Source organism: Opisthocomus hoazin, chromosome 7 (genome assembly GCF_030867145.1).
Source record: "Opisthocomus hoazin isolate bOpiHoa1 chromosome 7, bOpiHoa1.hap1, whole genome shotgun sequence".
Lineage (NCBI taxonomy): Eukaryota > Metazoa > Chordata > Aves > Opisthocomiformes > Opisthocomidae > Opisthocomus > Opisthocomus hoazin.
The window spans coordinates 48817361-48843448 of NC_134420.1; the positions used below are offsets into that span (position 1 = coordinate 48817361).

General features: G+C 43.1%; 1 long non-coding RNA gene across 8 annotated transcripts in view; it reads right to left on the minus strand.

Annotated features, from left to right (window-relative positions):
- The window catches only part of LOC142361878 (uncharacterized), a 128520-nt gene that overhangs the window by 54778 nt on the left and 47654 nt on the right, over positions 1–26088 (minus strand). Inside the window, exon 7 of one of the 8 annotated variants that reach the window (XR_012764489.1) lies at positions 6012–6167. The exons of the other annotated variants lie outside the window; for them this stretch is intronic. This is a non-coding gene — a long non-coding RNA (uncharacterized LOC142361878). The remainder of the gene's footprint in view (positions 1–6011; positions 6168–26088) is intronic. 8 annotated transcript variants of the gene reach the window in all.

Below are 26088 nucleotides of genomic sequence, written 5' to 3' on the forward strand. Positions count from 1 at the left end.
TCCTGGATGATGCTACATTTGCCACCTTTACATGTCCCATCCAAGATGATGGGCTACAAAGGAAAATCTTTTGAATCTGAGTTACTTCTTGCTTAGGTCTCAGAGAAACGAAGTGCAGTAGTAACAACCTGTATTGGTGGAGATGTTTACAGCAGCAGCAGCAGAAGGCAATCATGGAAGCAAAGGAAGAGGTCCCCAGGAGGAAAGCAAGAAACAGCTTTGAACTGGGCTGGGATTTAGCCAGTCCTATCAGGACAAAACACCCCTACTTTTTGTTTGCTCTTGCTGTATTCAAGAAATAAGGCTTTATGTACCTTCTTTGTAAAGAAGAAAAAAATCAAAATATAGCACTTGCCCAGACATTTTTTCTTTGAACTAAAGGAACCGTGCGTGCTTTGGACCACAGCTGCTACTGTCTCCATGACAATCCTGGCTCAGTCCCAAACAGGGACAAGAGTTTGGTGACTTCCATTCCAAGCAGAACAGACAGGCAATGTCCCAGAGGAGCGCATAAGGAAACACAAGCAACTACTCCAGGGCATAATGGAAGTGTAGCACAGAGATGATGAAGGAAGACTAGCCTCAACTAGAGCAGAAGGAAAGGGTAACCTTTCTAAGAAGTGAAGGATGTTATGATGGTGTACATGAATGTTCATAGGCGGGGAACATTCAAGTATCTTCTGTCAGGCCAGAACCTGGCCTGCAGGACTCTTGGTAAAAGTCAAGACAATACCCCGGTCCACATGAGATGTGAAATCAGATATGTAAATATGTAACAAAGCAGGTACTCTCAAACCAGGAGGCTTCCAGGTAGCTACAAACTGGGCATCAGCCAAGAAGTCACTCATTCAGTCTCCAGAAAAAAAAATTAAATGTGAATGAGAAATCTCCAAGTTCAGGGCTAGAAGATTTAGCAGATATCAAGCAGAGGGCTGAGAGTCACAGAGTAATGAATAAGCCACTGATAAAATGAACTATGCTTTATAAGAAGCCAGGGAACAAATAGCTAGAGCTGGAACAGAAAAAATGAGGCAAAGGACTGTTAGTATCAAGTTCTTTAACTGTAGATTTGCTCTACTGAAATTAGCCAACTACTAACAGAAACATTAAGATCTTAGAGAGAGTGTCCTTGTGGTTGTCCATGACCAGATCTTGGCAATCATGTCTGTATTTACACGCCTGTCAGTATGGACATATTCTAGGCAGGTTTACAGAACTGATTATGCCCATGTAACTCCCCCAGAAGCTCAACTACAATGGGCTCAGCATGATATTATAATGGCGAAGAAATACGCCCTTTTCCCTACAGACAGAACCAATGAGGAAACACAGGTGTCTGAAGAATTTGTTGACTGAAAAGGGCATAAATTAGTAGCAGCAGGCCAGCTAGATCTCAGTGGATGTAGGAGCAAGAACAGTCACAAGAGAAAATTAGTATGAAGAGAAAAGAAACATCAAAGCAAATAGATTTAAAAACAATGGTAAAACTCAGATTTTAATAATTTTTAAAACTCTGTACATGGGTCTTACTCAGTAGGATCCTCTGAGAAGTGTCTTTGATAGAGCTGCTAAAAAATAGCTTCATGTTTGCAAACAGATATGGCAGACAATTGCTTCAGTGTGGTGCAGTGTCCTAGGGTAAGATTCTTTGTTCCTTCCCATTTTTATAAATATATTGACCCAAATAACTTGTAGTTGACTAACTGATGAATATTCTAAAAAATAAAATGTAGATGCATCCAGATTATTTGTTTTCCTCTAACCTCCAAATTAGTTACGCATAGTAATATTCTCGGCTCTTCATGGCAATTTTTTGCAAACTAAATGAATGTGTTTCCAAAAGAAAGAAAAAAAAAATGCAGACATCTACTGTCCTAATGTCATTTGATCTAGAAGTGTCGTCGTCTTAGGCAGGAGAAGAGTTGAATCATATTGTATTTCTGATTCTCCCTAGAGATTTTTGATTAGTTTTAAGTTTGTTCTCATATGCATATTACGTTAAAGGAGTGGGACTATCCTAGGAATCAGAGGCTGAAGAAACATGTTCCTACTTAAATTTTGGTTTCCTTCGAAGTGAGAAGGGTAAGAAGCCCATATGCAAATGATTCTCTCTTCTTTCATCCAAATGATCAAAGGTTTTTTTGCCCACCTATCTTAGAGCTTACACTTAGACTGAGACTATTTAAGCACAGTGACCAAGTCTCAGATAATTCTTTTTTTTTTATTCCTGTTAAGAAGTATGTACATTTTCACGTTCCCCTCCCAAAATCAGACTTTCCTTCTTTTAGGCACAATATACTTCCTAACGATGGGAGAAAAACAACTGACAGATATTCAGTGACTGTGTAGCTGTGCACTAGGAGGATTCCACGTGCCACCCCATTAACTTGAGTCTCTGCAGGAAAGACAGGAGCTCAGCTTCAATATCAATATGCGCTCAACTTTGCTCTGCCCTGACTTCTCTTAGTGAACATCACCAGTTCATCAGGGGAAAACTTCATCTCCCGAAAATAACAGAAAAATCACTTGGTTTCCTCTAACCACATGATCTGGCACAGTAATGTAAGGAAGCAAGGGTAAGCTAATCTTCCAAGTCAAAGATCTGTCTCTCTGTTCAACTCAAAGCATTGCAGATCATATGAACAAGACGGTCACTATATTACGGAATATAAACATGTAAGAAGGTGTTGCTCGTTTTGCCAGCAAACTGTTCTTGAAGGAAAAGAATACAGAGGGCTCAACTTGCCAGCTAGCAACTCAGCTGTCCAAGAATTACCTATGTCACATTTAAGGGGTATTCAGGAATTATCAAGCATGCTCTTTGCCTGCTGTATGAATGTGTGCAGCACTTCAACCTGCATCTTCTCAGGGAACTTGCATTTGTACCTGGCAACCTGCTTGTCAAGGTACTTGTCAACAATGGTAAAAGAACATAGCCTAGACTTTTTTTTTTTTTTTAAATAGTCCAGCAAGTCCCATCAGCTTTCCATTAACACTACACTGAGATTTGCAGAGGCCTGTGGAAGTTAGGTAACAATTCCCATACCAGCTTCTCTTCAGTCATTTTGAACCATCCACCCCCTGTTTGCATAACTCTGAGCAACAAGGGGCGAAAAAAACCCCAAACCAAAACACTCTGCAAGTAAATTTTACCTGATCCTGGCACCCTCAAAATCACAGGATGTTTACCATTGTCCTGTGGGAGGTCCCATGTTTTTTAGTGCTCACCCAGCCCCAAGGTGCTCATTGCATTGCACTGCTGCAGTGTCAGCTACAGCAGTGACATGCAGTATGTAGCCCACTGGGCAGAAGAGTGGACAGCCCACTGACTCTTGTTGAGTGTCCCTCATTAAAATTTCAAGACCCTCAGTGAAAATTGAGTGATAATGGCTCAGAGTACACAAATATTCATATCAGCACGTTCAGTCAGCCGTTCATTTTCATAGTCATATCCACTTGATACCTGCCCTTCCAAAGGAACCATATGCAGGTTAAAAGGATTAGTGATACTTTACTCAGCTGGTAGTCTTGAGGTATTTAATACAGTATATATCAATTCTTGACAAGGAATAAAAAGCAACGTTCTCCCTACCCTACACAACATCAAAGTCAAATACTGCATGCCTGTATCATCCACACTGACTGGCAAATACCACAAAAACGTTTTATCTGGACTAATGACAGGCACCAGTATGTGGACACCATTGTAGATGTGTCATGAAAGTCTTTAACAACAATAAATGAAACTCCTTCTCAGTAAATTCTATTGATTTAAAGGATAATAATAGATGTTTACAAGCCATCTGTACTATTTTGTTTCAAAGCATTTCTTATTTTCTTACAAGATGACTAAACTTGTTTAAGAATACATTCACTGTGATATTTCATGTTTTTCTCATTCAAAGTCTTTGTAACAACAGCATATTTTCAAGACAAAAGCACAATTTTTCCCCTTGTCCTGCAGAAACTTAGTATGAATAGCAATATGTTTATCTGTAGGGGAAAATAATGCAATATGGCAACAGAAACCAAGAGATCTGGTTCGAGAGCAGTGATTCAGTGGAAAAGCCTTTGGTCAGAGCAGACAGCAAATTGTTCAGAAGCAAGCAGGATGATTTTATTACAAATGCTGTTTTAATATTTATGTAGAGACACAACTTTCGTGAGACAGATGGATGACAATAACTCCTCTTTACTCAACTTCAGTGAGGTTTCGGGCCGTACTCAGTACTGCCCCCTTGCATGTCAGAACACAGGAAAATCAGAGAGAGTCCAGAGAAGGTCTCCGAATCTGCTGAAGGGATTATCTAGCATATTCCAAGCCATTCAGCATGGAACAGAGGCATTGCAGAGCACTTGGAAACAGACCATAACTGTGACAAGGGCAACAGAGCAAGAAAAAGAAGGAGGGGTTGAAAAAAAAAACAACTAACCAACCAACAAACTACAAAAAGTTGTTATTAATAATTCTGGAGGAATGGCCCAAACTGATTTGAAGCAGCAACCCCCAGCTGCGAGATCACTGTATCCAGTGGTCCTCAGATGACATCAGCAGACAGGAGCATCAAAACTGGACCTATGTACAACTTCTCACCTCCTACTTAACAGGAAGAAACAGCACAGGAAACTACTGGATATGGTCTGTGGATCTTAGGTGACCCGTGAACCACAGCTGAATAGAAGGGGGCTGCACTAACTCAGAGGCTTAGCTTAAAGACTGGACCCTGCTCCTGCAGAACTAACAAGCAGCAACCCCGCAGGCTTCAGCAGGGTACAGCAGTGAGCTAACTCAGACGAGCAAGTCTAAAACATTAACGTTTGGATATAGGACCTCCAGCCCTCACCTTCAGGTGAAAAAAAAGCTCCATCTCTTTAAAGAAGTTTCAGAAGAAAGTTTTCACCACACGTTTTTGTCCACATGTAGTTAAGATGTGAATCTGAGCCCTGTGGAAGCTGGACGGGGGCCCTTTTTGCTTCTCAGGGTTTGTGAAGGCAAGGGTAGTGGGTTTCAGAAAGATTATCTCACAGTTCAAACTCGTTAATGAAAGAAATTAATTAACCAAGCTCATTCTTCAGGGAATTCTTGTGTAAACTGGAAATTTTCCAGTCTGTGAGCCCCGCACTGTGCTAACCCATAAATCACAGCAAGCAGGTTGTCTGTATAGTGAGAGCAGCCACGTTCAGAGATGGAGGGGGTTAGAAAACAGCATATGTTCATGGAGAAGAAAAACAAACATAAAACCAAAACAGGAAAAAAGAATACCTCCCTTGCCCACCGCTGGAACAAAATAAAAGGCTTGGCCTCAGGCACTAGAACATACGCTGTCTGCAAAAAACCCCCAAACCAGGGGAAGGCACCTGAAACAGGTCAGCTTTTAATTGAATACAATATTAATTACCATGTGCACCATTAACGGTTTGTGGGATTTGACTAATTAATGTAATAGTTTCTGAGTCACGCTCATTAAATATGAAAATTACGCCGGTGAAAGGTATCGGTTTCATTATCAATCTTGTATGGACAGGAACGGGGGTGGGGAGAGGGTGCAGTGGAAATATTCCCACCCCGAGTTACCTTGTTATTAGCTCTCTCCTCTTGGAATTGGTTCAGGTGGGCAGAAAGAAGAGCGGAAGTGAAGAGGAAAGAGGCAAGGAGAACAGGAAGCAGGGCCTGGGGTGATGAGCTAGTGGTTGCAAGTCAGGACCCAAAAGCTATCCAGCTCAGAGTGAATGCACATTTTGCTTAGTGGACAGAGCTGGCTGGTCTGCATGTAGCTCCAACTAGCTGTTGTCAACTCCCATCATAATGCTTAGTTTCCTCCAACCCCCTGGAACAAGCATAATGAGAGACACCAATGTCACATGGGGTATTTAATAAATTAACCCATGGAAAGTATGTGGTGGTTCCTTAGTGGAAAACTACAGGGAATGTAATTGTTGCTCTTAAAAGTCAGCTTCAGAGCATAATTATGTACTAAGGATATGTTGAGATATACTGCCACGGGACACACCTCTCACATGGGGCAAAACTGTTACAGGAGGAGGACCAGAGATGTTACACCTCTCATTCCTATCCAGCAGTCCAGGTTAGGAGCAGCTCTGATGTACACTAGAGAGAACTGCCATCAGTCCTGTACGGGCAGAAGAGTCACTTGCATGCAGAATCTCTGGGGAAAGAAACAAAAGAGAACATCAGTGCTCCAGGGTCCCCTCGTGCCCTATCCACCACAACAGAGCAAAATGCAGAGGTCACCTTCTAGACTGAAATGTGAGAATAAGTACACAGCTGAGACAGTAGGAGCGGAAAAAACCCTCAAGAGCGAGATAGAAGTCTAACATCACTTAGGGGGGCCATATTTCCAAGCACTATAGAGGGAGGTAGGATCACCATCCTGTTAACAGCAATGCATAAATGCTGCACAGGGAGCCCTAGGGGAGTAGGAGAAGCAGAGATAATGACAGTGCTATTATTTTGTAGTAGTACTCTTGACAGATTCTTAACATATTTGGCATATGATATGGAGGTAAAGAGGGGAAGGGGATGGCCTTATGCCTGAGCTGCACACCTTCACGTTCATGCTGCATGTACACGTCAGCCTGGAAGGCCGAGATAGAGAGAAGAGAAACCAGCAGGTGGGGAAAAAAAAAGAGGAGGACTATAGCGCACATGCAAAACCCAACAACCCACCCAAATTCCTGACCGTCATTAAAAATTAGGGGAGAGAGAGAGCAAGCAGTAAACCTGTGAAAAATCCCATACACAATGTTAGGGCTTTTATCACTTTGTCTAACAAGTAATGGCTTTCTGATTTATTTTTTCTTCAAAATAGATGCCAGTGTTCTTACTACATAGCATCAGCTTGCCAGGAATCTGTGGCTGAACCTGTATAGAGTTGGTTAGATTGTGCACAGCCTGTTCCTCTCTCGGCTTGTAACACGCACAGCCAAGAACAGTCTGCAGGCTCCTCTATGGCATCAAATGCATTATCCCTTCTCCACTGTACATCCTCAGCCCAGTCACATAAAGGTTCCTTCATACTCAAGCCTCACCACCCTGTACTGAGCAAGTAAGGCAGGTAGCTACAATCAGTTCTGTTTCACATAAGAACTGTGAGTGCCATTGGCTCTGGGAAGCCCATTAAGATGCTAGCAGGGCTCTTTGCAACCATATTAACAAGTCTACATTTGCTCTCCATAACAAGACAAGTAATCACTCATTTACAGAGTGAGAACAAGTTCCTTTTGCAATTCAAAACCTGTAGCAAACAAACAAGAACGCTTCTGGTCTGAAACAATTCCCTATACAGATGGTATTATCTCATCTTCTGTTCTTCCAGGTCACAAGGTTTCACTGAACTCCTTCCCACCCATTTTAAAGATGAGCTTTGCATTTTTAATTTGAGTTCATCAAAACAGTCAGAGCACTGCTGCCCTACAAGCTACTCTGGAGCTGGCTAGGTCTTTGTAAGGACCTTTCATCACAGTAGTTAATATGAAATATTAGGCTCAGGAAGCCTCTAAACTGCTGGATTACCAAACACTGCTGTTCTTCCCAGAAGTATGCAATAGTGCCATTACCAAACAGTACACTAGGCTACATAAATTCCTGTTCAGACTTTTTACAGCTGCTTCATACTGCCATAGTGCAAACAGATTTTGTCAGTGAGGACAGAGAGAACAAAGATGGAAAGTTTCCCTACCAAAAGCAGAGTTAAGATACTCTCCTTTAGGAAGCGTGCTGAGGAACCATGCTCAGCCCCTTGCTTCTCACTAGCACTGCAACAGCTTTTATCAGCTCACACTTGTAGCTTCACTGACTGTATCCTCCTGATGCTAATTTGATCCTTTCCAGTTCCCCTCATTCTCCACAGCTTTTTTTCATACATCCATGCTGATGAAATAGGGAGAACTTTCCAGAGTGGAGTAAAGGCCAGGATTCCATATGCAGAAGTCCTGGCTGGAAAAAGAAAACCCACACTCAACAGAACAGATTGTGCTAGGCAGAAAGCCTTTGCAGCTATGAAAATAGTCAAGTTGAAGCTATGCAATCATTATATATTATGACCTCCTGTATCTCCCATAACTTTACTAATACGAATTCACAGTGTTTAATGAATCTAGCACTATATACTGTTGAGATATGCTGTCACTGCCTGTTATCTTTCATTTTAAATGTTTCCGTAGCTCAAATGTATTCCTGAATGAAAGCCAGTGTTCCCAAATGAACGTGGCATTAGACACTTCCAACTTCAGTTAAAAGAGCAGCACAACATGCGAACATGCAAGATAACACTCAGTTAAACTTTAAAGTGGGTAAGCACAGCTATTCTGAAGCTGCAGCAAATTAAGTTATTACTTAAATACAAGTCAGACGAATGCAACAGCACTGCCCTTCAGATCAGTAAAGTTCCATCAGACATCAGAAAATGAACCACCAAACAACAGGAAGGGTTGCTTGTTTTGTTACGCATTTTTGGATTTTGAGGGTTTGCTTGTTTTTTTTAAAGACATCTCTTCTACCCCATCTCACATCGCAGTTACAGGTATGTGTCGGCACCTGCCAAATATATTTAAAAGATAACACCTAATTGCTGCCAGTACCCAATTTAATTGTTACAACTGCACAGACTTTATTTACAATACCATAACAAAGTGGTATTTATCTAAGCAAAGTTTAAGTATTTTATTCATCACCTCCTTTTCTCAGTACCAAACTTGAGTGGATATATTCAGACTGCCTTAGATTCCCCCTCAAAACATCTTTCTGTGCTTCTCTGGATTAAAAGAGGACAAGAATTAGTCGATGTAACACACAAAGAAAGGCTGGTAAAGCTAAGGCAATAAATAGTTTTTTTTTCTCACTGTAAAGACTTTCAGGTTTAAAACAAGTGTCAAAGTTCTGCTTTTGAAAGCTTTACAAGGAGGACAGCTTAATTTTTCTAAACCAATAGGTATTAAGAAACCAGCAAAAGGATTTCTGAGTTGCTCCTTTATCATTCAGCCTAGCAGTTTTACTCACAAAACATTGCTTAGGTGGTTCTTCTTGCCTGAAGGCTTTGGAATGGTTGCAGAAGAAAATATTGCTATCCCATCAAAAAGTACAGCACAGAGACCAATAACGAGTTCTCCAGGGCACAGAAGTCAGTGACAGAACTAGGAATACAAGCCCACAGCTTTGACATTAAAGCCAAAACAAGCACGTAATTCTGAGCACAGGGATAAAAATAATGTCCTACTGTTGAATGATGCTTCACAAGCAGAAACACATCAAAATTACTGCTCTAGAGAATTTACAGTGCCAGCATCTGTGACAAAATCCCTAAAAGCAACACATTGATAGACATAACAGCATTTGAGGTGTAGATGTCCCAGGTTTGGTCTCCTACTTGCTCAGGCAAGCCAATTATTGGAATTTTGATATGGAAGGGATGTATTGATCACATCATGCATTATGTGATTTATGAACTTATGCAAGGAACTGTCTGTCCCAGCAAGACCAGGCAGCAATGAGTAGAGTAGTATGCTCTATCAAAGCCAGATCTCTGGAGAGAAGCCTTCACACTGCACAAACATGAGGTGTGAAATTAATTTTAAGACAGGGAAACAAGCCAAAGCCAGTGGGTCTGCAGTCACAACAGTTTGCTGTCCTATGCAAGCCGGACAAAGCACCATTTGCCTTTCAGTTGTTAGCAGCATAAGAAAAATGAGAGTTCATTTGTATCCAACAGCTTCCTCTGCTAGTAGGGAAACCTGAAGTAACAGCCATCAGTAGAGCTAACACATTAGGAAGAAACTGATGCTCTTTTCAAGTGTTTCACTTTTTTGTATGTTATTTTGAACTACCCAACTCATGTATAACCCTTTCCCCAGTAGTATTCAGTATCTGGGCAGAAAATTAAGAGAAAGAGCTTTCCTTTCCAAGTTGAAAGTCCTTGCACAGGGTTGACTGGCAGCACTCCCTGAAATTATCATCCAGAAGGAGTAATGAGTTCTCAGAGATTTGGGATGTATGTTTTCTATCAAATTGAAAAGAAAGATTCAGGGCAAGACTCCAAGAAGTAGAGGGTAGCCTCCCTTACCAGGCACAAGGCAGTACTTTACTAAACAGAAAGAAGAGCACAAAGGCAGCTTATAACCAAGTCTATTCCCACTCCTGGCAATAGCTATGCGATGGGCCTCTCTCATCTGGGGCTTTCACTTAAGTCAGCTCTGCATCTCAGACTCATAGAGACACCCTTGGAGGCTGGGCCTATATAGAACATTTTCAGAGGGGAACAGGTAGGTGACAAGACATTAAACTCTATGCTAGAGCTTGATGCCTGTTCCACATTTTTTTCTTCTTCAAAGTATCTTTAGGTGATGATACTATCTTTATTCCTTCATATCAAAATGGGAGGCAAGCACAATGGATGGAACTGACCTGCACTGCAGCACTCTCGCCTGCACTTTCCTTTCTTAGCCACTCCTACTTCTCTTCTTTCAACAACTCCACCTCCAGATAGATTCAGACAGCAAATAAAAACATGGCAGATCACTACAGATATCTGCAGGAATAGGTCTTCACATGTAGAATCCAAAAAACTCTCCTAACAAATAGTTTACAGAGGGCACATAATCTACCACTTCTACTAGCTGCGTATTTTCTAGATATTTGTCCAGTCTAGTTTTAAATTTATGCCAAGCAGCAGAGATGGTATCACTTGTCTTGAGAAATTGTTTTTCTATTTCTGGTCCAAGATTTTCCAGCATCCTTCCCAAGACTTGCCAAAAAGGATCAAATGCTAGTGTGAGCTTAAAACATTCAGCTTGTTTGCAGATTGAATGCGTTTGGCTTGCTTTCCAGCCCCCTGACGAGTTGTTAGGCTTCTCACTTGGACATACTCAGCTTCTTGATCCAGAAACAGAAGTGCTGTGTCTACACAGAGATGAGAGGGAGAAACAGTAGCAGCCATTCAGGAAAGCAGTCATATAAGGCAGGCTCTTGATCTGAAAGAAATCCAAGGAATACCTCTTTTCCCTGTTCACACAGCAGTATTATCATTACAGTAACATATAACAGCACTTCTGCATCCAGCCAGGTGTGCCCCACTTATGTTCAGCAATCCTGGTCTTGTACACCACTTAAACTGTAAGGGGCAACACTACATGTCAGTACTATTCTGCTGGAGAAATGCCAAATAACACTTCTCTGCTTTGGCCCCCATTTACTTACTTACACACTCCACTCCGAAAATGGCAGCCTCTACCCACACCAGGATCCTTCCTGAGAAGCAACAAGAGGCTTTACTGGCTGTGTGCTGCTACACAAAGGTATGTGGATCATTAACACAAGCAAGCCTCCACCTTCACCATTAATCACTGGTGGGCTTGACGCCTGTGTTCTGCAGACAGCCTTCACTGAAGAAAGTTTGCAGCTGGCCCAGCTCCGGCTGAGCTTCCTCATACCCACCAACTATCTCTGCTCTCCATTTGTCAATTGTAAGTGATAATTTCTATTCAATCTGATACATATTATAAGAATATAAACAAATGCCTCTGGCTGTATCATGGCTGCGATCACTTCCCTTTATAGCCATCATTTATTACAGGCAGACAGGTGGCCGTTTGGTGGAATGCCGAAGAGGCTATCACCTGGACAGTCACCAGGAAACACACTCACATTTACATTCTTCCCAAGCAGACAGTCAAAAGAGGTGAGCGATTTCTGGAAAAACTTCACTATGCTCCAAAATTTCTTCCTTTCCCAGCCATGCAAGTCACAGGAGCAAGCCCATCAACAAACACCAGATTTCAAATTCAAACTTATTTAGGATTTTTGAGAATAGGGAGGGAGTCTGAAGAAGCTTTGCCCCAGTTGCTTCATTTTATGTCTTACAGCTTTGATAAGGGATATATGCTTTTTCTAAATACTGACTGTTTTACTTCACAAATGCATACAAAACATCGAGATGGCAGCAGCTTTGTTACTCAAATGGAGTTTGAAAGAAGGCTTATTATCTACCACTGCTAGGCACATGCAGTGTTTCATTTCAAAAAGACCTTGGAATTCATATGTAGGAATCATTTCACCTCCCTTTAAAGCACTGTCATCTCTAAAACAGATATATGTCAGGTTACTTCACAACTCAGGCAGCAACAGTCAAGACAGAAAATGAACAGTATTGCAGTAACAGCACTTACAGAACATGGAATGTAATTAACACATTTGTCAAATTCTAGAACAACAATGTTAACATCAGCTCTTGCATTAACATGAAAGGACCTCAGCCTTAAACTGCCTCTGAAACATCGCAATCTCACAAACACCGCATAGTCGGAGATCAGTGCAGGACATTAGTTCAGAACAGACTTGCATAATCACAGGTTGAGCAAGTCCCTACCAGCAATTCTGAGAGCAGGACCTGGGCTCCCCTGGTAGCTGTTAACTTGTTAGAATGCAGGAAACTGGACTTGTGCAGTGCTACAAGAACAGACTAAGAAAGACTGAAGCGGAAGAGTTGCTGTGGGGTCTTGTCATATCTTTTAACATTACTAACTATCCATCATTCTCAAGATCACAGCTTACATTGACTGTCACAGCAAAATGTGCATTATCAGGTTCATAAGAACACACAGACCAAAGGTCCATCACACCAAATATCCTGTCTCACAACAGCTAGCACCAGACGCTTGGGAAAGAGTCCGCCTTCTCCAGGTATACATTTCTAGCACCCAGCCCTTTAAGAAATTCATAAGGCCAAAGGCTGTATTCAAACTATTCCATTTATTAGCCACCAATGGACTTGAATACCTAATCTCATTTATATTCTTGATCACCCACGACATCAGGTGAGAATAAATTCTACTGCTGAATCCAACTTGATACATTCCTTCTACTGGTCTTCACGTAGCATCCAATGAAACCTAAAGACTTATTCACTAGCTTGTACAACTTTATAGGTCTCATTCACAGTTGACCTCTCATTTCCCATCACACACACACACACCTCTCTCTCCAGTGCTGTCCTCCCAATAGGTACAGATGAAAGTTCCTTTATTACTGCCCAGCATAGTCCAGTGACTCTATTTGCGCGGACCTGGGGAAATCCCTTTACCTCCTTTTACCTTTACTTCCCTACCTTCAAGCCAGATATAACACTTTGTTACTTTAGGAACACAATCTGAAGTTACACTATAAATGCCTGCAAAGCACTTTATGAACATGAATAAAGGTAACCATAAACATATTAACTATAACTCCCCAAATTTCCACACTGTGTCCTACCAAAGGTCATTCTGATAAGAGGACAGGCGCTACTGAAAAACATTAGCTTGGAAAGAGAAAAGAAATACAGCAAACACCTTTACCGCTTCAGCATATGACCTGGAGGTGGAATCAAGTCAGCTTAGAGCAGAGCTTCACAAAAGCAGATTGCATGTGACTTTCAGCATCGCAGACACTTATGAAGGCACTGTAATAATACTCCTGCATGTAACAACATAGTTGTTCTCAGCATCTTGAGACAATCCTGTGAAACAAGCTTCCAGGATAAGCATGAAGCATCAGTAGGTGTCATCTGTGATCATGTCACTCAGTTGGGTACCATCGCTGCCAGTACGCTCAGCAGAGTCTATTCCACATCAATGTTCATTGCTAAAGGGACTTTTTAAAAAGCAGTAGAGGCAGAAAGCACACAATCTGCCCCCAGCTCCTGAGCTGCAGAACAAGCTTTAGGCTTGGTACACGCATAGCATTGCTGAAGATACTTTTCCACAGAGGTATGCTGTTAGTGTCTGCCCGGTTCCATCCACCAGCCAACCTGGGACACATTAAGCAGAATTTCAGCACATAAATAAGTCAGTCAGTATCACCTTGGGGAAACAACTCACCGGGTGCTACACCTCTTTCATGGCCAGTAGAGGTATTTGCTTTCACTTAAAACCTGTGCAGGCCACTGGGATCACAAGCTATTCTGGTAATTCTGTCCTCAGGTCACTTCACATTTAGTCCTGCCACTACCGGTTTTCCATCACACACAACACTCCAAAACAAAACAAAGCACAGTCACATACCATCTCTCCTAAATCCTCCTCTGGCAGCACCTCTCTTCCTTCAGAGCAGGGACATGCAGCAGTACATCCTCATGTTCTCTTTGGCACCCATTTAATGAGCCTGTTGTCCACAAATTTGATTAGTCTCTCTTTGAACACGCTAGTGCTCTCAGCTCCCACAGCCTCCAGCAGCCAGGCACACAGCTCTTCCCTTTATCTGCTTTAAACCCACCTCTTGCCATCTCTATGGAAAATTGCCTTCTTCTAGTATAGTAGAATTCAGCAAGTAACTGTTCTCCATTTTCCGTATCTGTTCTCTTCTTCCATAAAGACAACTTTTAAAAGCACTTCCATAGAGCTTTTTCCAGAGCCTACCAAAACCTTACCACTTCCACTGTACAAAATCCCTTCCCCCACACAGCACTTTTTACCAACGGGACCCTAAATAGAATCAGGTGCAGCCAGGAGGGAGAAACGAGCCTCCTCCCTTTCCCCTTACCCCGCCAGTCTATCAGCTGCACTTGTCAGCCCTGGCCTTGCAAGAGCGTGCTGAATTCCTTTTCCCAGAGGAAGAAGCTGAGACAGTGAAGTTAAGTGACTTGAGTGCACTGAAAGGGTCATCTAAAGACACAGGTTTAGATACCACAACTGGGCTTTCAGTTTAATGTTTAGCGCAATGGGTGAGGCTGTCTCCTGTGCACAAGGCTGTGCTGATGACCAAAGGACACACTAGCTCCCTCCCACAGGAATCCACTTAGGAAGATGCAATGATTGGGACTGAGGATACAGACAGTTGCACACCAGAGATAAACACCCTGCTGATGGTGCTTTTATGGTGGTAGCTTGCTGAGGCCGTCGCACCGCGAAAAACTGGAATCCAAAGGGCAGTTTGCAGGAAACTTGGGAGAAATTACCATGGTTTTGGCTCCAGCAGTCAGTTAGTAGACGTGTGGATACTGCACCAACAATTTCACTGTTAAATTAAGGGGGAAGGCTCTTCTTTTCCTGCAGAGGCCTTCATAATGTGGAGGCTCCAGCTTTTAAGGCAGCCAGCCAGCAGTGGCACTGTAGGTGAGAGCTGCACGTGGAGCCCAGAGGTAAGTGGATAGCTAAGCCTGTACTTCCTGTTGTGTAAAGTGCATAGGAGAGTCTGAGAAGCGACACATCAAATCTAGATTGGTTTAAAAGTGCTGGGGAACCCTTAGGCAATGAAGGCAGGTGCAACATGGTTGCTGCTCCAGTGGCTTTTTAATAAAGCGCTGGTCCCTCTTGCCTTAGTCCCTGTTCGAATTTGGACTTTGCAGGCAGGAAACAGGGCCAGGATCAGACGCCTCTTTTGGGGGCAGTGACAACAGGGAATACCCAACTGTAATTAATCTAACTACTGAAAGGAATCCAACTGTAATTAACCCAAACCTAACACTGAACAGAAATTAGTCTTGGTAATTGATAAACAGTGAGTGGAGTTACCAGGCACTGATGTGTGGACTCCACTGATGTCTCTGTGTCTCTCCAGGATCCCCAGCACAAGAAGCAATGAAGCACCTCCTTCCCTTGCTCCCACGAGACAGTTTTCAAAGCAGCTGAACTGCGTGCACGACTACATGCTGCCTGCCTGCGCGGCTCCCCCCGGCTCGCAGAAAGGGGAAGTGAAGGATCCAGAAAAGGCAGGACTGTATGCCAGAAAAGAAAGCCCCTACCAAAACCATTCAGCCCAAATGCTCACAGATCAGGCAGGCTCACAAAAGCATCTTGGAGAGGTCACTGGTTTGGTTGGCTGGTTCGTTGCCAAATTCCCTCTTTACCTATCCAAGCTGTCTTTCCTGTGCACTACCCGTGAAAGGTGTGTTTCTAACACACTGTTTTAGCACAGGACAAAGCAGTCTAGTCCTGGCAGAGAACTGCTGTGCCAAAAGACAGCAAACAGTAGAAGCCATCCATTACAGCTCAGAATCCCACGTTGTATAGCTGATTTCCTTTCCAAGGGTTTTCTGTCTGCCCCTTTCCAAATTTCTTGTTTCCTCACCATGATATTTCAAAACACAGGAAGAATTCATGTACTATGACAATTATTATTTTACATATTGACAGCTGAAAGTTCTTGCAAGCCTTCCTCCAAATTATTTACCTTTGACAGAGTTACAGTTTTGGGAAATGTTTTTGCTTCCTGTGGAAACTTTATATTTTTCATACAAAAAAAAAAGATCTGCCACAGAGCTTTGTAGTGGTGGTCTAAGTCCTCACCACAGCTTCTCAGTGGGACAGTTATGGTGCATCAAATGAGACAGAATTCACCAAAAAAGCCCAGCCTACTACTGAGAAGAACAGAAAGAGAAGCACATGTGCTGTAATTCCCAGGAAGAAACATTCAATGGTTCAAATCCACAAATCCAGTTATTTTGGATTTTATTTCGCACAGAGAATTAAACCTTCCCTCCCACTTCCATGCTCTTCTCCAAAGATCTTCCCTCAAATGAAACAGACTGTTTTTTCACACAACGCAGCCCGCTGCCTAGCTCTGAAATTCTTCTACTTCTCTAGTAATCTGTGACAAAGTTAACCATGGCTGAACACAATACTCTTACGCTATCATTCTACCATTTTTGTGTTATCTACAGTCTATAAATTTTTGATTCTGTTCTTAAGCATTGGCTGGTGAAAAGTTAGGCTCTCTGCATTTCTAGTTGAAAAACTGACACTTAAAGTTAAACATTTTAAAGCATGAACTAAAAAGACAAGCAGAATTCCAAGATTGTTTGTTGGTTTTTGGGTTGGGTTTTTTTGTCTGAGGTGATGTTTACAGAACAGAAAATTTGGAGGTGCAATGCCCAGATCTGTAAAACTTAGGGCCTGTAAAACTGCAGATCAAATTGGGAAGAGGCCCAGCTTTCCCTGTAATGAATAAGCCTCACTGTCCTAGTTTTGGCTGAGATAGTTGATTTTCTTCCTAGTAGCTGGTGTAGTGCTGTGTTGGATTTGGGATGAAAATAATGTTGATAACACACTCATGTTGTACTTGCTGCTGAGCAGTGTTTACATGAAGTCAAGGACTTTCAGCTTCTCACACTGCCCTGCCAGCGAGGAGGCTGGCCATGCAAAAGAAGCTGGGAAGGGGACACAGCCGGGACAACTGACCCAAACTGGCCAAAGGGATATTCCATACCGTATGACATTACGCTGAACATCTAAACTGTGGGGGAGTTGGCCAGGAAGCGGCGGCTGCTGCTTGGGGACTGGCTGGCCATCGGTCAGCAGGTGGTGAGCAATTGCATTGTGTATCCCTTGTATATTCTATTATTGTTAGTATCCCTTCTTTTCCTGTCCTATTAAACTGTCTTTATCTCAATGCACGAGTTTTACCTTTTTTCCAGTTCTCTCCCCGATCCCTCTGAGGGAGGAGTGAGCGAACGGCTGTGTGGTGTTTAGCTGCCTGCTGGGTTAAACAACAACACTCACTTAGGATAGTCTAGAACTGAAGGTCAAAGAAGGCAAGCTCTAACAGCAATTTGGTACACAGTTTGACATCACATTGCAGGTTCATCCACAAGTCCACAAACTCTCTCTTTTTTCCAGGCATTTTTCCCACTAGGGAAAATATGTTGGATGAGAATAAACATATACACTGAAACCTTCACCTAATTTTCACATGTCTAAATGCAATGCTTTCCACTTTGAACAGGCAGCCTGGATTAAATAGAAGTTAATTAAAACAATCCCTCATTTTTTTCTGTTTAAAACTTAAGACTTGGTAAAGCAGGGGTAAGACAGGACTTTTTATTACTCTTAGATGGTGCTAAGAGGACCCATAAATACATCTCCTCTTTCTGTGATCCCATTCATCTTGCTGCCTTTCCTACTCCTCTTTGCCAACAATCAGATCCCAGTAAATAACCTCAAGTGAAATTTGCAACTGTCAGATAAACATTAAAAATGCTTCTCTTGTCCTTTCTCATTGATAGTCCCATTAATATTGTAATAGAACAAAAAGTTATGAAAATGAATGCATGCTGGTTTTGGAAGTGAATGATGCAGACAGCAGCTGTGAAATATATACACTTGAATATGCATAGACAAAGAGATACAGTGCACCCACAAAGAAGTGTGTATACACTTACATGTAATATTTTAAGATACAGGACTCGGTTCTAACCTTATGCTACAGTACAGTATGAAGCAACTCCATTGACTTTTGTCTGGTGTAAATTCAACACAAGTATGATCAGAATTAAACTACTGTGGGGTTTTTTTTGAGAAAAAATATCATATTTACACAACACTTCCATGTTGTTATTTTTTTTAATTGTTCTTTTTAGTCAGAGACTAGTATTACAATCTGCTTTTGCTTATTTAGTACTTCCTTACAGCATGCAAATCTCTGGTTGTATGTCTACTGTTAATAAAAAAAATCTGCACCTCACACTGAAGTGAAGGAGTACGAAAAAAAATCACAAACATTGAAGTCAATTTTTTTTATTCAAACTTGCCCTTTAGACACATATTAATTCAAACAATACCCACTAAAACTCTCCAAAAAGGAGTACTCCAGTCCTCCAAATCCTGCAATGAAAATGTTGTATCTGGTGTATCTGAACCCTCACTGAAATTATTGAGAGTTTTGCAAAATGGAAGACTTCAAATTTGAGTCAGGCTCCAAAATAATCTTAAAACTGTCTTAAAGGTACTGTTGGTACCTTTGAGGTACCAACATGAGGTACTGTTGTCTTTTGTATATACATTTATATATATATACATATACATGTATTGGATTTTCCTATCTGTGTTTTACATTTTATGAGCTTTTAACATTCTACTGTTTCAAGCTTTTCTGTAGAGATAAAAGCTTTGCATGCTTTTAATAAAATGAGAATTCGTCAAGGGAAAGCAGTATTTCAGAGGCTGGAGTTTTAGGAATACTCCCAGACAGAGAGGCAGCTGTGACAGGTCGGTAACCGTGCAGGGAGACTCCACAAAGTCTGCCTGAGAGGCTTTTCCTACTTGAACAAGACCTTGGCTCTGAACACAAACACACTGCCAGTCATATTGTTCTAATTCCCAATTTCATGAAATTTCATTGAATCATTTCATAATGTCAGGCTGCATTTCAACCCTTCCAGTCATCTATTTCTGAAGTCCCTTAATGTTACATGCCTAGAATTCCCTCTCTTCTGAGCCCTTTACTTTCAAATGCAAGTCCTACATGCCTATACTTCTATATGCAAGCCAAAAGATGATACATTTGGAACACCAGCTGGATCCTGCAAACTCATGGTTCTCCATTGTTCAAGTCAACTGTCATTTTGCACAGAAATCACTCCCTAGTTGACTTCTGCTCATATTCAGCAAAGATAAAACAAAACAACAAAAAAGAGGCTGTTAATTTTATAGTGTTTTCTAACATCATAGAAACAGACTCTCAACACTCTCAAATTGCCAACAGTCTTCCAATGTGGTATATTTTTACCTGTTATGAAACATCACTGCAAAAGCACAATTGTTTTTTGATGTTCTCATCAAAGTCACAAAAAGGTCAGTCAGTCTTATCAAATTTCACCTGCTTTAGTGCCTTTTGAACTGAAATTTATTTCATTCATCCACTCTGAAATACAGCTTATGGAAAAATTCCACTTTAGACTTCTGCTATTTTAATCACAGATCACCAAAAAGTAATCAACTTCTGGAATTCATATTAAAATTTCTTCTGAGTGGCAGTCAACCTAGATATAAGGACTTCAGCTGGATGAAATCAAAAACTCACATGAGGCTATGCTGCAAACTTTAGCTTAAAGTAGCTGAGAGCAAGGGACTACTGCAGTCATGAAAACTGAATAGTCAAGAGGTATTGTGTCTCCTTCCACAGACAACATATTCTGCTGAGTTAACATAAATACAATGACTACAGTTCATCACACTTCAAGAGTATTTCCACAAATACCTCACAGGAAATGTTCACAGTGTTCTTGGTGCTATTCTTTGTAATTTACTGCCAAATAATCTTTGGACTGATAGTGCACTACACTTCAAACTAGATCATGGTCTTACATGCTTACTTACCGGCTACCTTTCACAAGTCACCTTTTGAACAGCAACATTTTCTGGAAGAGTATATACAAAGACATCAGGTTCCCTCAGAATTAAATACATTATTTTGTAATAGTTTGTTCACAAAACAACTTTCTTGTTCTAATTCTTTTTGATTTGGATTCATGACAATTTATACAAACTCTTTGCTCATGTTTGTTAATTTGGGGTTTGAATAAGAGTTTTTCTTCCTGTACAGTTACCTCCCTTTATTTTGTATACCATCTTATCATTGTCACAAAAATGTTACCATTGGAATGATAGCATTGTCATAAAAATGTTCATTTCTGGTGAAGAGAAAGGTTAATTGCTTACTCTGGGATCTTGCACAGTTATCCCACCATTCACTATCAACCAGCTTCAGCTTTCTCTTCAAATGTTGACTGAAGGAGGTCACAGAATCACAGAATAGTAGGGGTTGGAAGGGACCTCTGTGGGTCATCTAGTCCAACCCCCCTGCCGAAGCAGGGTCACCTACAGTAGGCTGCACAGGATCTTGTCCAGGCGGGTCTTGAATCTCCAGAGAAGGAGACTCTACAACCTCCCTGGGCAGCCTGTTCCAGTGCTCCGTCACCCTCAGAGAGAAGAAGTTCCTCCTCATGTTCAGACGGAACTTCCTGTGCCTCAGTTTGTGCCCATTGCCCCTTGTCCTGTCACTGGGCACCACTGAAAAGAGCTTGGCCCCATCCTCCTGACACCCACCCTTCAGATATTTGTAGGCATTTATAAGGTCCCCTCGCAGCCTTCTCTTCTTCAGGCTGAACAAGCCCAGTTCCCTCAACCTCTCCTCGTAGTGGAGATGCTCCAGTCCCCTCACCATCCTTGTAGCCCTGCGCTGGACTCTCTCCAGTAGCTCTTCATCCTTCTTGAACTGGGGAGCCCAGAACTGGACACAGTACTCCAGATGAGGCCTCACCAGGGCAGTGTAGAGGGGAAGGAGAACCTCCCTTGTCCTGCTGGCCACACTCTTCATGATGCACTCCAGGATCCCATTGGCTTTCTTGGCAGCCAGGGCACACTGCTGGCTCATGGTTAACCTGTCGTCCACCAGGACACCCAGGTCCCTCTCCGCAGAGCTGCTCTCCAGCAGGTCCACCCCAAGCCTGTACTGGTGCATGGGGTTTTTCCTCCCCAGGTGCAGGACCCTGCACCTGCCCTTGTTGAACCTCATCAGGTTCCTCTCTGCCCAACTTTCCAGCCTATCCAGGTCACGCTGAATGGCAGCACAGCCTTCTGGTGTATCTACCACTTCTCCCAGTTTGGTGTCGTCAGCAAACTTGCTGAGGGTACATTCTAACTCTTCATCCAGGTCGTTGATGAAGAAGTTAAACAAGACTGGGCCCAGTACTGACCCCTGAGGGACACCACTTGTCACCAGCCTCCAACTAGACTCAGCATCGCTGATGACAACCCTCTGAGTTCTGCCATTCAGCCAGTTCTCTATCCACTTCACCGACCACTCATCCAGCCCACACTTCCTCAGCTTCCCCAGGAGGATATCATGGGAGACTGTGTCGAAAGCCTTGCTGAAGTCAAGGTAGATAACATCCACGGCTCTCCCTTCGTCTACCCAGCCAGTCATGTCATCGTAGAAAGCTATCAGATTGGTCAGGCATGATTTCCCCTTGGTGAATCCATGCTGACTACTCCTGATAACCTTCTTTTCTTCCACTTGCTTCATGATGGCCTCCAGGATAAGCTGCTCCATCACCTTTCCCGGGATGGAGGTGAGGCTGACCGGCCTGTAGTTCCCTGGGTCCTCCTTCTTGCCCTTTTTGAAGATTGGAGTGACATTGGCCTTTCTCCAGTCCTCAGGCACCTCTCCTGTCCTCCAGGACCTCTCAAAGATGATGGAGAGTGGCTCAGCAATGACATCCGCCAGCTCCCTCAGCACTCGTGGGTGCATTCCATCGGGGCCCATGGATTTGTGGACGTCCAAATCGCTTAAGCGATCCCTCACACAGTCCTCCTCGACCAAGGGAAAGTCGTTCTCTTTGTAGGCTTCATCTCTTACCTCCGGGGCCTGGGATTCCTGAGGGCCAGTCTTAGCACTGAAGACTGAAGCAAAGAAGGCATTCATTAGCTCTGCCTTCTCCGCATCCTCCGTCACCAGGACACCCTCCTCATTCAGCAGCGGCCCCACGTTGTCCCTAGCCTTCCTTTTGCTGCTGATGTAGTTGAAGAAGCCCTTCTTGTTGTTTTTGACATCCCTTGCCAGCTTCAATTCCAGGTGAGCCTTGGCCTTCCTCGTCGCATCCCTGCATGCTCTCACTACGTTTCTGTACTCTTCCCAAGTGGCCTGTCCCTCTTTCCACATTCTATGCACCTTTCTCTTCTGCCTGATCTCCGCTAGAAGCTCCTTGTTTAACCAAGTTCATAGATCAGTTCATCCTTGTTTAACCAAGTTCATAGGTCAGTTCATAGAATCACAGAATCGTAGAACGGTTTGGGTTGGAAGGGAGCTCATAGATCATCTAGTTCTAACCGACCTGCCATAGGCAGAGATACCTTCCACTAGACCAGGCCGCTCAGACCTCCATCCAACCTGGCCTTGAACACTTCCAGGGAGGGGGCAGCCACAGCTTCTCTGGGCAACCTGTTCCAGTGCCTCAGCACCCTCATAGTGAAGAATTTCTTTCTTATATCTAGTCTGAATCTATCCTCTTTTAGTTGAAAGCCATTACGCCTTGTCCTATCATTCTGTGCCCTGGTAAAAAGTCCTTCTCCAGCTTTCTTGTAGGTCCCCTTCAGGTACTGAAAGGCTGCCGTAAGGCCTCCCTGCAAAATTCTCTTCTCTAGACGGAACAGCCCCAACTCTCTCAGCCTTTCCTCACAGGGGAGATGTTCCATCCCTCTGATCATTTTTGTGGCCCTCCTCTGGACCCGCTCCAACAGGTCATGTGGGACAGTGTCAAATGCTTCGCAGAATTCCAGGTAGATGATGTCAGTTGCTCTTCCCTTATCCACCGATGCTGTTGTTGAAGGCCACCAAATTTGTTCAGGCATGATTTCCCCTAGTGAAGCCATGTTGGCTGTCATCAATCACCTCCTTATTTTCCATGTGCTTTAGCATAGCTTCCAGGAGGATCTGTGCCATGATCTTGCTGGGCACAGAGGTGACACTGACTGGCCTGTAGTTCCCCAGGTCTTCCTTTTCATCTCTTAAAAAAATGGGGTTATGTTTCCACTTTTCCAGTCAGTGGTAACTTCACTGGACTGCCACCACTTCTCAAATATGACGGATAGTGGTTTAGCAACTTCATCTGCCAGTTTCCTCAGGACCTGTGGATGCATCTCATCAGGTCCCATGGACTTGTGCATTTTCAGGTTCCTTAGATGGTCTCATAACTGACCTTCTCATACAGTGAGTGGTTCTTCATTCTCCCAGTTCCTGCCTTTGCTTTCTGTGACTTGGGCAGTGTGGCTGGAGCACTTGCCAGTGAAAACTGAGGCAAAAAAGTCATTGAGTACCTCAACCTTCTCCATATCGCAGGTTACTAGGTCTCTCGTTTCCTTCCAGAGAGGGCCCACATTTTCCCTAGCCTTCCTTTTATCGCTGACATACCTATAGAAGCTTTTGTTGTTGCCCTTGACGTCCCTGGCCGTATTTAATTCTATCAGGGCTTAAGCTTTCCTAACCTGATCCCTGGCTGCTTGAACAATTTCTCTGTATTCCTCCCAGGCTACCTGTCCTTGCTTCCACCCTCTGTAGACTTCCTTTTTGTGCTTGAGTTTGTCCAGGAGCTCCTTGTTCATCCATGTAGGCCTCCTGGCATTTTTGCCTGACTTCCTCTTTGTTGGGATGCATCGCTCCTGAGCTTGGAAGAAGTGATCCTTCCATATTAACCAGCTTTCTTGGGCCTCTCTTCCCTCCAGTGCTTCATCCTATAGTATTCTATCCAGCAGATCCCTGAAGAGGCCAAAGTCTGCTCTCCTGAAATCCAGGAGTCTTGCTGTGCGCCCTTCTCACTGCCCTAAGGATCTTGAATTCCACCATTTCATGGTCACTGCAGGCAAGGCTGCCTTTGAGCTTCACATTCACCACCAGCCCCTCCTTGTTGGTGAGAACAAGGTCCAGCATAGCACCTCTCCTCATGGGCTCCTCTATCACTTGGAGCAGGAAGTTATCACCAACACATTCAAGGAACCTCCTGGACTGTGTATGCTCCGCTGTGTTGACCCTCCAACAGTTATCAGGGTGGTTGAAGTCCCCCCATGAGGACATGGGCTTGTGCACATGAGGCTGCTCCTATCTGCCTATAGAGGGCCTCATCTGCTCTGTCTTCCTCGTCGGGTGGCCTGTAGCAAACCCCTACTGTTCTGTCACCTGGCCCTGCCCTCCCTTTGATCCTGATCCATAAGCTCTTGGTCAGCTCCTCATCCATCCCCAAGTGGAGCTCCACTCACTCCAGCTGGTCACTGACATAGAAGGTGACACTCCCCCCTCGTTGCCCCTGCCTGTCCTTCCTAAAGACTCTGTATCCTTCCATTCCAACACTCCAGTCATAGAAGCCATCCCACCACATCTCCGTGATGCCAATAAGATCACAGCGCTGCAGACATGCCCACATCTCTAACTCCTCTTGTTTATTGCCCATGCTACGTGTGTTTGCATAGAGGCATTGAAGTTGGGCTCCTGATGGAGCTGACTTACTGGCTGGAGTGGCTGGAGTTTCTTTGTGCTGCTCTTCAGGTGCCCTCCTGCTGACCTGTGATCCTTCTCCAGGCTCTGGGAATCTATTGCTGGCATTGGCATCAACTCATAGGAGTGGGATGGGCTGGGATTCCTCTACCCCGGCAACTTCACTTTAAAGCATTCCCATGGCAGTTGAAGTGTCATGGAGCACAGGATGAAAGACCTTTCCACTGACTTCCCCTCATGCTGTCCTTCGCACAAGGGCAGCAGGGCTATAAAGAGCTGCCCTCCTTAAATGGGATTTTATGCCTATTTAGTATTGGTGCAAATAAGGAAAAAAGAAAGAGACAAATTAGGAGCAGTCTGGTCCTGGACATACTCAGGAGTAATAGCCATGAGACCCTGTCACAGAGGGACTTTAATAAGTAAAAGATTCACACCGTGCCTTTGATGAGACAGAAATGCAGCCTACAGCACCAACACAAAGTTCAGTCGGAACCTGATACTGTTCACAGTTCGTTTTTTTCTCGAGCCTCAGGGAAACAAGCATGGTAGAATAGAGACAGAGTGTGGGGCAGAGCTGGAATCCTTCTTCCACTTACCATAGCATCATCAGAGAGCAAACACCAAGGAAAATAAGCACTATGATGATCCATGTATTAACTTCCTGCCCTCTGAAGTTTGCACTTCTCAAACCACCCAGGACTTTACATTCTCTACACAGTCTCCAGCCATTTAGCAATGGATGGCAAAGGAAGCTAAAGCTCTAATGGGATGAAGTGTCACAGACAGCTTTTTATTTAAAGAACTAGAGAAAAGAAAAGAAAATGGATATTTTAACTTTTATCTTGGAGTTCGTTAATATTCACACTTAACTGCTGAACTGGCTAAATTCTTTTCTTTTCTTAAGGACCTTTATAAATTTCATCATTAATAAAATCAGACATTCAATTAGCAGGGAATATCTGATTGCTAACTGAGATTTCCCCCCCAACAGTTTCTCTTTTTCACTCTTTCTAGTCTCTCTTTTTATTTTCCCCTCCTACCCCTGTGTAGGGTAAGGGGAAAGTGAAAACTGACTCCATTAACCTCTGTCATTACCTAAATCCATCTCTTAATTAATATGAGTTAATATGATTAATCAAAATAACGAGACAAACCTATTAAATTAGGGTGTTTAAATTACAAATGGAAGTGGTAAAGGCAAAGGGGTTGATAACGAATAGCTGCAGTCAGAGATGGGGTTAGCTCTTGAAATGATATGTGACAATCAGCAGAGAGAATCGAGAATGAGGGGAAATCACCAAGATCCACAGGAGAAAAATATTCTCCATGCACAAAGA